The sequence below is a fragment of the Bombus vosnesenskii genome, unplaced genomic scaffold (assembly GCF_011952255.1).
Source record: "Bombus vosnesenskii isolate JDL3184/JDL3185 unplaced genomic scaffold, Bvos_JDL3184-5_v1.1 scf7180000013299, whole genome shotgun sequence".
Classification (NCBI taxonomy): domain Eukaryota; kingdom Metazoa; phylum Arthropoda; class Insecta; order Hymenoptera; family Apidae; genus Bombus; species Bombus vosnesenskii.
In genome coordinates this window covers 1,430,752-1,447,634 of record NW_022882949.1, presented here as the reverse complement: position 1 = coordinate 1,447,634, position 16,883 = coordinate 1,430,752, and the positions used below count along the sequence as shown (strand labels likewise).

The following is a 16,883-nucleotide window of genomic DNA, read 5'->3' as shown; positions in this document are numbered from 1 at the left end:
AGTGTGTTAGATCGGTGTGGGTAAAATGTCGATGAATGAAGTTTGAATTGGTCAATTATCAACTACGATAAAGAATTTGAAAATTAAGAAGAAGGAAATTGTTATCGACTATGTGTATTGTAAAGATCATTTAGGCAATCATTTAACGTATAGATTATTATGCGTACTATGTATATTATAATATGTATTTTAAATGACATGGAAATTGGATATTACGGTTTATGTTATGTATAACTAATGTGTCGATATGTTACAAGTTATATGTTAAAAAATGACATTTCGTGTGGACCACCTTTCTAACGATATCAATTTAGTCATGACACTGAAAAGCACAACCTATCGGTCTCTACTGTCAAGCGTGTTTATCTAATTTACTAAGTAGTCTCGCAAATAAAGAAATATTAAAGCGTCTTAAATTATACCAAGTGTCAGAAAGATTAAAAGTTATTTGAATGTTAAGGAATGCCATATACCGAGGATATAAAGACTCCACCTAAAGTACGTTTCACTGAAACAACAGGTGTACAAACAACCGTCCTAACAGCAGGCGGGCGCATCACTACGATTCTGAATATTAACTTTTCTCTCCTCCGAATCGTATATCGAGATAATAACAGCGATTGACCGGTGGTCGGTTGTTCGTTACGGTGTCGTAAATGTCACGCGTGACAATAAAAACTTCTGACGAAATGTATTATACCCTTTACCATCAGACCATTGACTGAAAGGAGTCATTGGGAGCGTTTCGATCGCCGCTTAGCAGTTCGCGGTCGATAAATAAACATACTGGCCACGGCTAAAGGACAGCTTTCGATAATCATAGAAAAAAATATAAATAGAGAGAGGGTTCGGCGTAAAAGAAGTTCGTTACTCCGCCACGTTTCTCGTGTAGCACGAGGCGCGCCTGTTATGTATTTGTGTGGGGGCGAGTTAGGGGCAGCACCCACCGTTTAACTCGTTGAAATCTGACGATGTTTAATGAGACGTCAAGAATTTGATGCGAGTTTCGAAAGCACGGTTGCATAGTACAGAAGAAGAGAGAGGCCAAGCGCACACCGCGGGGCGGTCTTTATAAAGACGGCCTTTATATTTGACCGGTCGGAAATTCAGTGAGCATGTGGCAACGTCGGATATCCCTCTCTGTGTTTCTTTCTTCCTCGGGCCAAAGCTCGATTCGTTGGCCACGCATCTTTTTCCAGCAGCGCCGGGCCGCCGGCCGGCCATCGGGCCCCCATCGCGTTCTATACCCGTACCAGAAAGTTTCTTCTACCTTTACCACGCCACCACCTTACACCCCATCCACTATACTCTTTTATTTTATTATTCGACCCGACCTCCAACGAGTTAGGCTGTTGCCTTCGCCTCTACGGAGAGCCCTTTGCCTCTCACTCTCTTTTCTCCGACTTTTGCTTACTCTGTTTCTATCTCTCTCTCTCGTTCAACCATAGCCTCCTCTTCCTCCCATCGCCTCTACCTTTCTCTTCGAAGCGATTCGCTTCGCGACTAACGAAGAAACTGGAATCTCGTTGTATGGATACGAAGAAGATTCTTCTTCCTTTCACTCTTTCTCGTGTCTCCGCGTCTTTATCTAACATCGGTTGGTCCCCTTTCGCCGCCCCCTTTCATGCTCCGCGTACAATTAGTTTGCTCGAACTTGTACGGGCCAACGAGCGTTTGCCTACCATTTTCTATATGTATCATGGACGCGTTATCGATGCAGCCGGTGAGAGGCGCGCATATTAAAACTTGACGAGACTCGCCAGGAATCCAGGAAGAGGCGCTGTGAAGCAGCTAGCGGCGGACAGTGGGGGGAAAAGGAAATCGTATATAGCCGACTATACCGAGGGAAACTTTTCATAATGTTGGATGCTGGATCCGTTTAGAAATTTTTCAATCGTGCCCTCGGTATCGTGAACTTTGCATTCCTCGCGTCCTTCGCGGTTATTCCACGCAACCGGATCATGTGGAATAATATTGACTCGCATCAAGTATCCCTTTACGTTCTTGCATTTTTATACGAATATTCGGTATTACGCCGCACAGGTTATATATTTCTTACCCGATGCCACGATATTACAGGTGCTATTTCTCTCTTTCTGTCTACTTTTTCCCGTCCGGTGCGTTTAGTTCTCACGATAACGCGCCTTTGCTACGAGTCACAGGACTCGTAGGTCCGTGCGTTATCAACCGCGGGTGATAACGCGTGTACATTTGTATTTGTTTTGGCGTGAACTTTTATCTAGTCACAGTCTTTTTTGTTTCTTTTAAGTTTTATTAAATTATAGCGAAATATATTACAGTTTTATATCGCATCACGTATATAAAGGGTTTTATATTACATAACAAAGCTACTTAATCTTTTCATTTTACAATTAACTCTGCCTTTTTCGTAACTTTCATCGATTTATTACGTATGATCCAAGTAAGGCTATTACAAACTTTCGAAGAATAAAATACATACGGACAGGTGAAATTCGCATTGAAATTAATAACACAGACGGCTCTTCCGCATTTAGCATCGTGTGAATTGCAACATTCTCAATAGATTCCGCGAATACCTAGCGCTCGTGTATAAGTTAACCCGTTTGAATTTTTTATAGACTCATCGTCATATTTCTCTTTTGCCCTTTCGTTCAGCATCGAACAACGCAACATGTTGACCGCATTTAAATGTAAACGGGCTCGCGCTTCTCTGACAGTTTTCGCGAAATATTTTCAAGTTTCCCTCCCCGCCTTTCCCCCGGTTCCCAGCACTATTTTGCGCAAAGAATCGCGTTAATTCGTAAACCGCAATGCAGTAGCTTCGCGTAATTGAAACCACTGTGTGTACCTATGTAACTACTAATGGTAACGGAAAGTCATCGGAAATATATTTTTATCGACTGAGCGGAGAAAATCATGGGCTGACCATGGGCCAGAGAGCTTATTCCGAAATCAATCACGTTCACGCGCGATTGTTTTACCTAATACAACACACGGGGTACGTGACTGCCGCGAAACTGGCTGGCTTGTTGCCATGTTTTCTCGCACGGAAACGCTCGCGATCGGTTAAATGTTAATTAACATCCTGACCTTTAACCGATCGTTCATGTATACCTGGGGATAATCGCTGACTTCTAACCGTATATGTATCTGGCGCTAATATTTTAACGCGCTTTCCTGCACCTAGACTGGCTTACCGAGATACTTGAACCACCTACTACAGGGAACTTCTATACGTAACGTATATATCGTATATGTTACGTAAAAATTTTGGAAACTTCGTTAGCACTGAAGAGAAACGACTGTCATGATTACGTTGGTCAAATTTGAAGTGAACGTGAAGATATTTGTTGCAAATTTGTATTTAGTAAAATTTGATAATGCAGCATGAATATTGGTCTTAAATGTATTACCATATACGAAATGGGGTTCCGGTAGATATTGAAATTTATTAATATGATATAATGGATTATTAATTGTCCGCTGATACACCAGTGCAATCATGATAATTCGTGATATATTACAAAGCTAATCAGATTTCAAAAGGTTTCGCGTGACACCCATAAAATATTCATAAAAGTTTACAAATGATCGGAATACTTCCGTGAATCTATGTATCTCTACTAGTCGCTGGTTTTTACCTCGAGAGAAATTCTCGCGTATCGTTGCCCGCCGTTCGAAACCGTGGAGAGATGAGTCAGTATGACGGTGGTAGAGCGAAGGATATTTTGCAGTGTAAAAAAAGTCTCGCTTAGCTCTCTCGCAGGGTGCAGAGGTCCAAAGCTATCGTTTTCTCGATTCTCACGAGAAGGCTTGCCCCTTGTATCGGTTTCATTCGACTCCTTCTGCCACACAGTAATTAGAAAACACGTAAACGAGTTTTCGGTACGTTAATTCCGAAGAACGTAATTCCGAGCGTTGCTGCATCCTGGTATCTTCTCTTCTCCCCCTCTTTCACTCCACGCCTCGTACCCCTCTATTGGATGACCCCATGGACTTTCAGCCGCGCACACTCGCACGTATATATGCGTATACTTACCTATGCGTACACATGTGCACGGTTTATTGAACAGTGGGCATCGGTCGTTAGAAGTTAGAAACGGGGGGATCACGTGCGTCGCTTCACCGTTTGCCCGGTAATGCGTGCACAATCGCGTGTATCTCCAATTTTTTAAATAATCACGAATACACACAGGCCTGATAAATTTCCCCTCTGCGTTCCGCGTTTGTTTGTACTGGTCTGTTTTACGCTTTTTTTCAGCGATGAATTTATATATAAAAAAGCAACGAGGAAGGCACTAAAGATAATATCGTTTTTCCAACGGTGACAAATAGGCGGTTCGTTGCGCGCCAACGCGGATCATAAATATTGAAATATTACACCTCTGTCGGAGTCGCTTGATTTTATAGAACATGCGTGCACGATAAGCGTTGTGTTACGCTATTTCAGTAACCATTCTCACGGTTGTTCCAGGAACATTTAGAACGCGTCATTACCATATAATACACAATTACCCACAAATCTGTATTACCCTGTATAAATTCCTTTCAGAAGCCACCTGTAGAAAAGACGCTGTATTGTTCGTGTCCGCGATACGACGCGTCAGACGCCGCGAGTAGGTATTCATAAATCGTAGAAAATTAAAATTACTTGCAACAAGTCGTTTTATTGCTGAAAAATAGCCGTCCGTATTTACGACTTCTTTTATAATCACTTTTTTTTCAATTTCATTCTAGCAACGGTAGTAGACATAATATAGTCCAACTTCGAATTTCTTCCATATTTTTCCATAGCGTTTTTCTCATAAGTTTAACCATTCTCAATTGAAGCCATAGGAAAAGAACATTTTCGGTCATATACCTTTTTTTTCTTTGCTGGATAGCAATGTTAAGATTCATTCACGTGTCGAGCAACTCAATACATTTTATTTGATTTTTTAGATTATATATGTGTTCTTGTCAGCCCTTTAAATTCAATACTTCAAAAATATCCATGCCTCAGCTGTTTTTCGGTTTTATAATGCTTGTCACATTTGTTACTTAATTTCAGAATTCTTATGTGTGAACATCGAGACATAATCTTTCAACTATTAACCATACCGTATTAAAATACCATCTTCCGATCACCAAACGACACAAAAATCAGAAAATCAATGAATTATCATGTCTCTACTATGTGATCATCGATTTGAAACACTATAAACTCAAACGGTAGCATTAGTATCGAACCAACGCGTCACAGCGAGAAATCGCGTACATTTCATATACATAAACGATCGGTGGGGCGCCTGTTTCCGCGTGCTAAAAAATCCATTCGGATCTAGCGGCGCTCTTGCCGGCGCTGTATTATGGAAATCAGTGGAATCGGAGTGCCGAGTATGCAAGACACGTGAATTAAACACGTAATACACCGACTCCGCAGTGTGCACCTGTCGCGCATGCAAATCACTTAAGCCGCTGAGCCTGCTCCTGCTCGGTTTCCGAGCTTTTTCGGCCGCGATGCATATCGCTGCGCGCTCGTTGCGCTCTCGATTGTAATGCGCCTTCTCTCTGCGTGTCCTTGCCACTTTTCTGTTTCTCCCTTTTTCTTATAGACGTATACGTGATAAGGTAGACTTATTCGAGTCACCTAAGCTTTTATATCATAAAATTCAATCTTGATCTTTACAGAGAATAATTAAATTTGTTGTATATTATAATATACAACACCGCGATTCTTCGATATGATATAACTTGCCTTATATCTCTACATCTGTTTCTGTTAAAGTATCTATCGCTTTATACACGTAGAGTATAATAAAATATATTTTTTTTTGTAACGTTTCGCCTGCGATATTGCGCTTTATTTTGCTCAATCAACTTACCAATGAATTCCCTGAAGTACGTTTGAAAGGCTTCTGCAGTGTTCATTTATCAGAATATAAACACGGTGGAATAGACGGTTGATAAATGTCGATCGTTCTTTACCTAGCTTTTATACAAAATATAAAATATAAAATGTTTCTCGTTGAAAAATCACCTTCTTTCCATTGACAAATACCCGATTTGTTCCTTTAATAGATGCACTTGATGTGCAGCTAAAATTAATATTAGCGACGCGGTATTTTCCAAAGTAGAAAATTAATTACGTTTAAATCTCGGCTGAATACGAATATACAGGATGTAATAGAACAAACAGACTGTTTAAAACGCTAGTAAATTATCGAACGAGTCAATATCTTCCTCTGTAAACCTCTCTCTTCTCTCTATCTTTTTTTACCATCATAATTTTCCATCTCTCGTTCCCTCTGCTCTTCGAGGCTCGTAACTTTCACCATGTTTCCCGTCTCTCTTCTTTTTTCCCGGTCTCTCGTAAAATTTGTCACTCTCTACGGCTCTTTGCTCTTCTACCTTCCCTGGCACACAACTTGCCGCACCTGTAAGCACAATCAACGATTAGATGCAATCAGTTACGCTTTCTTTTTCCTTCGTGCGTGTCTCTGCGTCGTTTCTTGCTACAATCACTGGAATACTTTATCGATCGCATGTACACGTGATATTTCAGTTAATATTTACCGACGTTCGCGTTCCATACAGATTTTTCGTCCGCGATGTAACCATTACACAAATACAATCCAGGCGGTGTATTCGACGTCGTCGTCGTCGTCGTCTTCGTTATTACATGCCACTACCAGTAACCGGAAGATCTTGTGCTCTGATAAATTACCCTGTAACGTAACCGGTGCGCTCGCCTTCTTCCGTCGTCCTTTCTGTGTCCGAGATACAGTCGGAGACAAAAATAATTGAACAGATAGCGGAAAGTAGGTATCAATGAAGTTCCATCGAATTAGTCCTAACGTTATATTGTAGTGATATAATTAAGTTTCATTTATTACAAAGCAGCCGGCAAAAGGAAGTTTAAAATTCGTTAAGTAGTTAATAATTTCAAGAACTGTTAGTAGTTATAAATAATTATTCGAAAGTAATTTTGTGTATACGAGTATATTAATGACTTTTCTGTCTATTTTACAGCATGTTGCCGACTGCTCTAGAGTTTCATATTATATTTAGTCGCTTTTCTTCTCAAATGCAATCTGTCTTGTAAAATTGTGGTGTCTATTGTACTACTTACGTTTAAATTTCCTTTTACCCGCTACTGTATATGCTGTGGTACGTACGTCTCGTTTACATCTGTGTAAACAGACCGTATTTAACGAAACGTCGTCGATACCTTATTTCCACCACCTATTCAACTTATTTTTGCCTCCGACTGTATTGTTCACCGAGTTTTCTCGTTCGAGGAAAATAGGTTCCAGCTGCATGAGGTAGGTCAGCTAGGGCTTCCTGTAAACACGATGAATAATCCAAATTAATGGTAAATGCATACCACGAGCGAATAAATTTCTACAAGAAAAAAAAAAAAAAAGAAGGAAATATCTGAATACCACGCTAATTGAGACTTTGAAAGGATTAAGCTTATAGGAGATAATTGGTTTGTCATTTAGGTAGTAGGTCATCTTAAATTTCCAATTTTCCCTGTCCAAGTGGCTGTGAAACGCTGAAAAGCCGCATTTCCATGGATATAGTCAACATTCACCCGTTGAATTATGCTCGAGAGCTTACTAGACCCCGTCTTTCGAGAATATGCGTCACGCCAGTATGTTGTCGTATATAGACACATACACGGTGTACCAGGATTTAAAATTCGGTAGATGTATTCTATGAGTGTAATCCGGCAAAAAGTATTTTATAAACGTAGCTTATTCGAAGCTTCATCGAAAAGTTATAATAAAAATAGGAAATGCAAAAGGAACGATGACGGACTCATCAGGATTATCATGCTATAAGACAAGAATAGATTTATAATCAGCGTAATCTTTGGCTGTTAATATATAATTGACAAGAAAAGTTGAATTTATTACTGTATTGTGTATTACTATAAAAATGCTCACGCAAAGTTGTAACAAAATTTACCTGCCAAACTCTGGATCACCCTATATTATATAATATATTATAGAAACATTTCGAAATTTCACGAATAGTGACGAGACAATTGTCACGGTCATGTTGGACAAATTTCAAACCAATCTGGAAACTTACATAGAAATTACAAAATTATTGCAAACGTAAGACGTATTTAAAAAAAAAGGTGTTTAAATACTAACACAAGCCACTATATTCTTACACATATAACATTTTATAATTATGACCTTAAAATTGGCCTTATAACCTTAGAATTTGTTAAACTCTGGGACACCCTGTATGCACATATACACATATATACGGGTAGCAGGTATATATACGTGGCACGCATAATGATGCTTCCGCCACACATAAATTAGCATCACGAGTGGCCGGCTGACCCGGTGTACGAGACAATTTTCTAAGAAATTTGTCAAACGATAATTCGAGCGGCTTCTCAAGTGTAAATTCAGCTCTCGCGGTGGCTGCCGACCGGTCGGTCCGCCCGGTATGCAAATAAGTTGGTCAAGATAGCCGAGCGATGAGAGAGGCGGGACGTGTCGTTATTCCGATACCATTGTTTGTATTTCATGGCGGAACGTGAATCATCGGTTACTTAATTCCGATAACGCCGCCAGCTACCGATGTCGGACGCATTTTAAACGCGCCTTGTCTTCCCTGCTGCCTGCTTCCAATGGACCGCCGTGACCGATTTTACTGTGCGGAAGTCCAAGACTTGTATTGGCGAATATGTGGGCGCTTTCGCCAGGTCGTACTAGATAGGATGAAAATTTGGAAAATTATTATCATTTGTAAAAGAGATATACGAAAGTTTAGAAAATTAGATTTTTTTTTTAATTAGTATTGTCGATGGAGGAGATATAAAATCGGCCATGCTAAAGTTTATGTGTTTCGTACAACTTGAAACGCAGCGAGAGACAAGGAGCTTCTATCTCTTAGCCAGGATCGAACAGTTCAACGATTTAGAGTTGTTTCTTCCGTTGAAAATATTTAACCGTTTGAGTCCCAAGCAGCGCAATCGTGCTGTTTAGATTTTGTGTCGGAAAGTCCCAATATTCTGTATTTCATTGTTATCTTCTTAATAATATTTATTGAACAAAACTTGAAATATTTGTAAAGCAATAATACGCGTATATAATAATATAGGTGTATTTCACAGAAATAACAAATATGGCAAATCTCTGTTCGGGATTTTTCGACCCTGTTTTTTTTTCGACCTCTGGGACTCAAACGGTTAATATAGCAATTCATAGATAGCTTTCACAATCTGAGATTCAAGCAATTCAAATTGATTTCGCGAGACGCGTAGAATCTTTGGTATGACTGCATCAATCGTTGTCGTCAACTAATACTTCACAGAATAAAATTACCCTCTACAAGACCGTAATAAAACCTGTCTGGACCTACGGGAATCCAACTATGGGGAACAGCAAGTAACTCCAACATTGAAATACTCCAACGCTTTCAATCGAAAACGCTAAGATCCCTAATTGACGCACCTTGGTATGTAACCAATGAAACAATACACCGCGACCTCAAGATACCCACCGTCAAAGAGGAAATAGCAAAATATAGCGACAGATACAGCAAAAGAATCAACAAACACCGAAACCCCCTAATCACTGGACTACTCGATACGACGGACCAGACTCGCAGGCTGAAGAGGTACTACCCGCTAGACCTAAACGTTAGATTCATTTAATTATCCAAATTAAGCATATGCACTTACTTATAATACTTATAAATTATACCTATCTATAATAAGTATTAACTTATTGTAAATAAACAGCCATGTCACTGCGCCACGCCAGAAAAATTACTGAAAATTCTCAACGCGAGAATTGATTGTAATTTCAACAAATAAATAAAAAAAAAAAAAAACTAATACTTCAATTTACTACCCTATTATGTTCTTTGCACCAAGTATACACAGAGTACGATACAGAAAGGTGTTTGGATTTGCCTTTGGATTCGTTTGTGTGGAAGCTTTTTCCGACGCCTTTTCATAAGAATCGTCTTAAAGGTTTTTGCTGAAAGATATTTAAAGCTAAGGTTTATTGTTCAACTAGAGGACAAAGAAAGCCTAGTAAACTGAAGTGACCTTCAAACAAGTCAAGGTCAAAGGAATGGTGACAAGCATGTTTAGCCGGTGCAAATTTGTGTAGAGAGTAATGGACACATCTTGGTAGTCCGGTCCTGTTTAAATAACTTCTGCTCTCGCGCGACTTTCGGATTGTTTGAGGGTCATCGCCGTTACAGCTTTGTTAAATTTACTTCCACAGCACTGCAGTGTGCCCCATTTCTGAAATGCAAAACTATGTTTGAACGACCTTCTACGAGTAGCTAATTTTACATTTTCTCGACTCAAAACGTTGCGAAGAATATCGTATTATAAGTTAGTTATATCGTAAAATAATTACTGCAGTATTGCTATTAAATACTGAATTATATATATATACGTTGATATAATCTCCTTATTTCCATCGAATAAAAAACAATTTAAAAAATGTAGTCGTTGCATAAATTGCCGAATTGTTAGAAAGAGACTCGCAGAACGTTGTATGTATCTTTAGAAGCTCGTTTAACACAAAAGTATGGTGGATTAGTATCCATGGAAATAAGCGAATATCAGGCAGCTTATCTCTCTAGAAACGCGAAAGAACCGTAAAGCTTTCGATGTATACGTATCGTATAGATGCTTCAATACAGAAGGCGATTTTGTTGAACATCCAGCCGTGAGACGCGAACACGAGCGCGCGCGCGCGCATCCCTGAAAGCCACGTTTAAAGAGATATTCGCCGCCTGTATTGTATAACTCCTTTACGAGAGTTACATTTCCTTGTATATACTTGTTACGGGCAAAATTGTATGATACGCGCTACTTCTCACGTGGAATTTACAACGATCCCAGTTGGGTCTCTTTCGAATAATTAAAATTGCTGTTCCGCAACCGGTAGAAATTCCCCGAAATACGAAATCATCGCGTGTACGAGTATTTTACTTTTTTAACGTGCACACACGCGTACAAACTCGCACGTGTGAGTATCTTCATTAAATTAATTGTTAATTCACCGATAAACGCGGAGTACAATTAATTTCTTCGTGATACTTGTTACTCATTAACGTAAAACAGGCTTCAGATTCCGTTGCTTCCTTCGTTTACATCGATACGTTGCGAAACATAGGTTTTTCTTGGTGCTGCGATTTAATCGAGCGATCTCTTCATTTGTGTGCAATTAATGTTATTCCATTTAGATAGCGATGTGTACTTACTGTTACAGGTCAGGGTCTTTTATAGTACCATTAATTTATACCTTTTTTTGAGGCTAAATATCGCCTTACTGTTTTATATTTGCTTCTAGTTACCATAGTTGCAGCGAAGAATTTCATGTAATTTGGACCAACTCCTTCGAGACTTTCCGAAGCCAAGTATTCCACAGTGAACCGTTACTGTTCCATATTTTCTATAGATATTTGTTTTTAAATAACCCGATTGGAATACAAATAACAGCTCATTGGATAGTAATTGTCTATTTAGGATGTTCGTAGCCGACTGCCTGCTACTGTTCCACCATCTATCTCTTCCACGCCCAACTCCACCCCATTGTTTGTCCTAAAGACAGATATATAGGTGTAGCTTGAGAGATGGCGTCATTCCTAACGCTGTTTCTACAAATACCACCCTAAAAGTATATCGGCCAATGTACACAGTGATCTTTTCAAGTTACAAATGTTATCCAATCGATACCTTCGTGAATCAGGATTGCCAATCATACTCGATGTGTCAAAGGCTATTGATGCACTGCAGTAGCGGACCAATCCCATTCCATTTGATTCTCGCTCAAACATATCGACACACGTACAAAATAGACAAACATCTTCGCGAACAGCCGTCCGTAGTCGACCCTGTCCTATGATCGAACACGGTTGAACAGTTTCAAAAATTCCTCTTCTCGTACCAGGTTTCGACAGCCATAATGGCCGCTGACACGGTAGCGCGCGATTTCATATATCATATCGTTTCGACACGTTGAAGAGTCGCAGATGCTTTCATTGTCAGTAGCTGACAAAAGTATTTCAACAGTTATCGTAGAAAATTTCCACGTATATATTGTGTATTGTTGTATTTTTAACTCTCATTAGTATCGTAAATGAGGCACGACTACTTGTTGATTTGAAACTGTACATAGATATTTGCTGCAAACATATATTTAATAAAAAAATTTGTAACATGGATACATAAACACGTAATAAGCGTTCAATACGGTTCTAGTGAGAAACTAGTGATATTTATAACTCTAGTGATTTGTAGAAAATATCGAATCTTCGGAGGATTCGTTGACTGTTACATTCGCTATCATAGGGCTAATAAAATTTGAAAACGTTGCGTATAACGTGCGTAATATATTCGTCAAATTTTTCTACAAGTTGTTCGAATTCTTTTCTGCGCTATTTCGTATATGAGAAAAATCCACATTGTACGGCTTAAGGTCGTACATTGTACACGTGTAGGTCAGGCCGCTTAGCTTCACCTGCTCTCCATTTGTCACGTCCGAAATTGCATTACGCGGCACGTCAAATTTCTATATAAAACGACCCTAAGATGCCATTGACTGCGCCCCCGTGGTCGTTTAACATGTCGGCGTTCCGCTTTCTGCTTTACGTCTCTCTACTCCTCTGTGCAATCTTCTCGCTCTCTTTCCATCTCCGTCTCGCTCTTGTTCTCGTCCAGGTACTCTGTGCTTTGCTCTCCATGTGCCTCTCCGGCCATATGGTTCGCGACCCTGCTGCTGTTCATTCATAATACACGCAGCCCTAAAAGTTGAACGCGTTAGACCATGTGCACGGTGAAACTCGGACAGGCGGTTTTCAAAGCGACGCATTGGATAGCCAGTTGAAAATTTTAAAAGCAACCTGGAACCTGGTGGCCAACCTGGTGGAACCACCGGCCGGACTCGTCCCTGTAGGGACTAATTTGTAGACAGTAAAATAAAAACTTGCAGGTTAGCTGGTCGATGAGTTCTTTTCAAATATGCAATAGCCAAGGGATGAAACATAGGATGTGGTATTATTCCCTGTATAAGAGCTGTACTCTGTACGAGAGTGCACTTTGCTTTTACTGTAACGTTTATTCTGGATCGTAATGCTGTTAGACAGTTTACTGTTCCTATTGTATTCGCGAAAAGTGTATACGGTAGTTCATAAAAGTGTTCCGACACTTGTAGAAACCTTTTACGAATACATAACGTTCCGTACATTACATAACGTTATACGAGACGTACATGTACGTTTGAATTTTCATTAGCTCTACGTTATACGCATGAATTTTATGATAATGTTGGTAAAAATTTGAAGCAAATCCGGTCATTCCGCAAAACATCGATTCCCAGACACGCTATGAATGTTTCGAAAAAACCCCGTATAATATTTTGACGTCATTACAAATTCTTTCTTAATCCATCCTTTACCGCGGACCCTTGTAAACCTAACTGAAAACACGTGACACAAAGAAATAGAGTCTTCCACGGACTGGAAAATCTCAGTTCAAAAGATTAGCAATAACAGCATGGAGTAATGGCACTACAGAAACGTAGTTTACTTTAGATGCCACGAGCGCCGCTATTCTACCGATTCCCATCGAACTCTCCCCCTAATTTCGAGTGAGAAGTACACCATCGGTGGTCATTCCAGCTACCAGACGCAGCAGCTGGTTGAGCTAAAAGCTAATCACAATAGAGCGTGCTCCTTAGACGTATCCTGGCCGTGTATACCTGCAGTTTACCCTCCGAGTCTACGCTTCTTTCAGGATTTCTGCCAGGTAATCGTGGAAATAGGCGAGGATTCTCGAAAAACTTTCCATCGTTATTTCGAGGTCGTTTTCCTTTTGTCAAGCAAGGCCGACGACAGGAAGAGCCTAGGCTGACGACATAATCTGGCCAGGCCTGGCTTACCTACGCTATCTTAACTTCGTTTTTGCCTAAAACGCATTTGGCTCCCGCGTACTCGACGTCCTTGTCGCTGACTCGTCCCTAAGGCGCAGCCGGGGATTACTTCTTAACTCCTGACACAGATTTCCAGAGAGTTTCCACGAATTTATGACTTAGCGTGGCAGCCGTGCCTCACGGAAGGAAGATAACATTTACATAGTCGGATCCTTGGCTGTGCGGCGTTATACCGATCGAAAAAGCTGATGTTTTATGTATTCTCTTTTTACGCGCTGTTTAAAATTCCGTTTGAAAAATAAACGAACATATGGCGTTTGGTAACGAGAGAAGAACTATCGTGCAAATGGAACGGTTTCTTTTGTCCAGCTCGTCGCACCGGATCAGTCGATGATACTCGTTGTTGTAGAATTCTCTCTAGTTTCTGCGTTTTTGTCTGTGAAATGGAGCAAGAGAAAGATATAAGTACATACCTTTTGTTGACATTCTGTAAAGAATAACGTTGTAGGTGGCTGCACCCTCTTCCATAATCTCTCCATATCTAGATTTACCTTTATTATCTTCGCAGCAAATATTAGGGCGTGGAACGATTTCCAGTTAGGTTAGGATCTAAGAATAGCAGTATCATATTTTAAAAGACAAAAGGGGAGTCGGTAGGGTAACGCCACAATTGAAGAGTTCTGTATAGGTCCTGAATGGCTCTGTTAAAGGAATCGCGTCCAACAATATTTGTTTCCAGACACATTGCCATTCAATACACTGGAAATGATATTTTGAGGAATTATTGATGAAATACAGAAAAAGTAGCGGGTATTGTTCTTGTCGTCGCTAAGATACGCTAAAGGCATGCATCATTTCCGCCTTCATTAGCTTGTAAACTTGCCAGAGAGAGAGAGAGAGAGAGAGGGGGGGGGAGAGAAAATTTCCCCACATCCATAGGTCGTGGGCTAGAGCTTTCAGTATTAATACCATAATTGGCTTGATACAGCGAAGTTGTTACAGTTGTCGAGGGTCTCTCGCGCGCGTCCGTCGATAACCATTACACATTCATATGGCAATTGAAAAGTCCAGGAAAGTCTAGCTCACCGCAATAAATACACTATACGGTCGTCGACCAGAGTCACCTCGTCGTCAAGAGAATTGTTTGCCACTGACGCGTGCATTCGTAACGCGATCACGCTGTTTTCTTTTTCTCCCACATACAGATAGAAACAGTGGCAATGCACCAAGAATACTTAAGTGTTGGAGGGGAGAATGGACAGAACGTGATAAGCCTCTGACAAGTCAAATTGATCAACTTCAGTTTCTATAAAGTTATCAATTTCACATTATACAGACATTGTTCGACAATTTGAGAATAATGAAATGAATTCAACCATTGAAACGGTTAATTTAAATACTCCTTTCATCTTTTATATTCACGGTAGATGAATCATACACGATGCACGTCCAAAGTGTACATTAATTTTAACAGCGACGCGAGCCCGCCAAAAGTGCGATTCAACGACAGCGATAGTTATTTTCACGTAAAAAGTTAGTTTCCATGCGTAAACATCGTCGAATGCTAGTTTCGTCGTATCGTTGCCAATCGATTTCTTACGTACCGACCGATACTTTACGCAACAGCAATGCAAACGGTTACGTTACTTTTCTGTAGCAAAAAAGAGATCTCGAGGTCTCCGGCTACCTATCCAGGTTATGTTTCAATTCCTATCAATCTTTAGAGAGGAGATAGATTTGTTTCAATAGACTTGACTAATTTCATAAACTATTCTGGCAGGTATCGATTCTTGATACCCATCGGTCTATTATTATTGCTATTCAATATGAGTATCGAATAGAGATTGAAACAAACGTATTCTGCTGAATAATAGCATTTTCGAACGAGAAGCTATCGAGAATGATCGAGCCTCGAACGTTGCACGAGTATCGATATCCCCGACGATATCTCTCGCGTCCTCGAATCGAAAGACCAAACAAGTCGCACGGTAGTCTCTTGGAACTAGACACCAACGTCGCCTTGCGGAGACAATCGAATGACGAATGTCATGTATCACCGTCGTGACTCTACAAAAACGAATTCTCGCCAACGAAACGAAGCGATAGAGAGCGGCAATCACAGCCCGATCGGAAGATCAACAGGAACGCCGACCTGACATTTATCAAGACGTGATTTCGGCTCCGGCATTCCTAATGAATCCGAGTGAATCTAGGTTGGTGGATTGCGCCTAACAATGATGGATGGGTTAGTCTATCGATTCGTTGGATTAGATGGAAATAATATGACGTTATCGAATAGAGGGAGCCACGTAGGGGACCGCCCCGGCATTTGGTTATTATGCACAGGGGAAGTTGAATTCTATTCGACCCCTGCGAGATACGAGAACGCTAATGAGCGTATAATGCGCATTGAATCGTGATCATTACACCTAGTGCGTTACGAGCATTGACTGCGTGTGGTAGGGTCATAGACATCCGTGGAAAATACGTGCAGTTCTGTCGACAGAGTCGAGTCCATTTAGGGTATACTGTCGTGGTTAAGGGTGAGGTAAATCCTCTCTCTGTGTGTCTGTATCTATGTATCTTTCTCGTGTCTGCTTCTATGTTTCTCTCTCGTTTCTTCTTCTGACTAGGAGCGTACGCACTAACGTGTTTTCTCTCTCTCTCTCTCTCTCCCTCTCTCTTCTTCTCTTCCCCTCTTCCCCCCTCTCTGGAGCGTCGATCCATTCCCTTCAAGCAGGTCTGCCTCGCGTTGCTTTGATCCTGAGTATCTCGCATGCATCGGAATCTTTCTCTGTGCGGACACATTCTAGCTGGCGTCTGTGAATTTCAAAGCATGGTATTGTAGCTAGGTAATAGTGTTTCATCTCCGTATTACCGATACCATAGTTCAATCGGGGATCTTCGCAAATAGGGACGCATTGATAACGCGTAGAACATATAGGATTTGGTAAGGTGTTAGACGCGCCCACGAGAGCGTATATTAACTCGCTCGCA

General features: G+C 40.5%; 1 protein-coding gene and 1 long non-coding RNA gene across 3 annotated transcripts in view; one reads left to right on the top strand and one right to left on the bottom strand.

Moving 5' to 3' along the window:
* The window catches only part of LOC117233882, a 125,330-nt gene that overhangs the window by 3,992 nt on the left and 104,455 nt on the right, over positions 1-16,883 (top strand). The window lies entirely within an intron of this gene.
* On the bottom strand, positions 6,323-6,802 carry LOC117233888. The gene is made up of 2 exons (XR_004493437.1): positions 6,538-6,802; positions 6,323-6,398 (listed from the first exon to the last, which is right to left on the bottom strand). It is a non-coding gene; the product is annotated as an uncharacterized LOC117233888 (long non-coding RNA).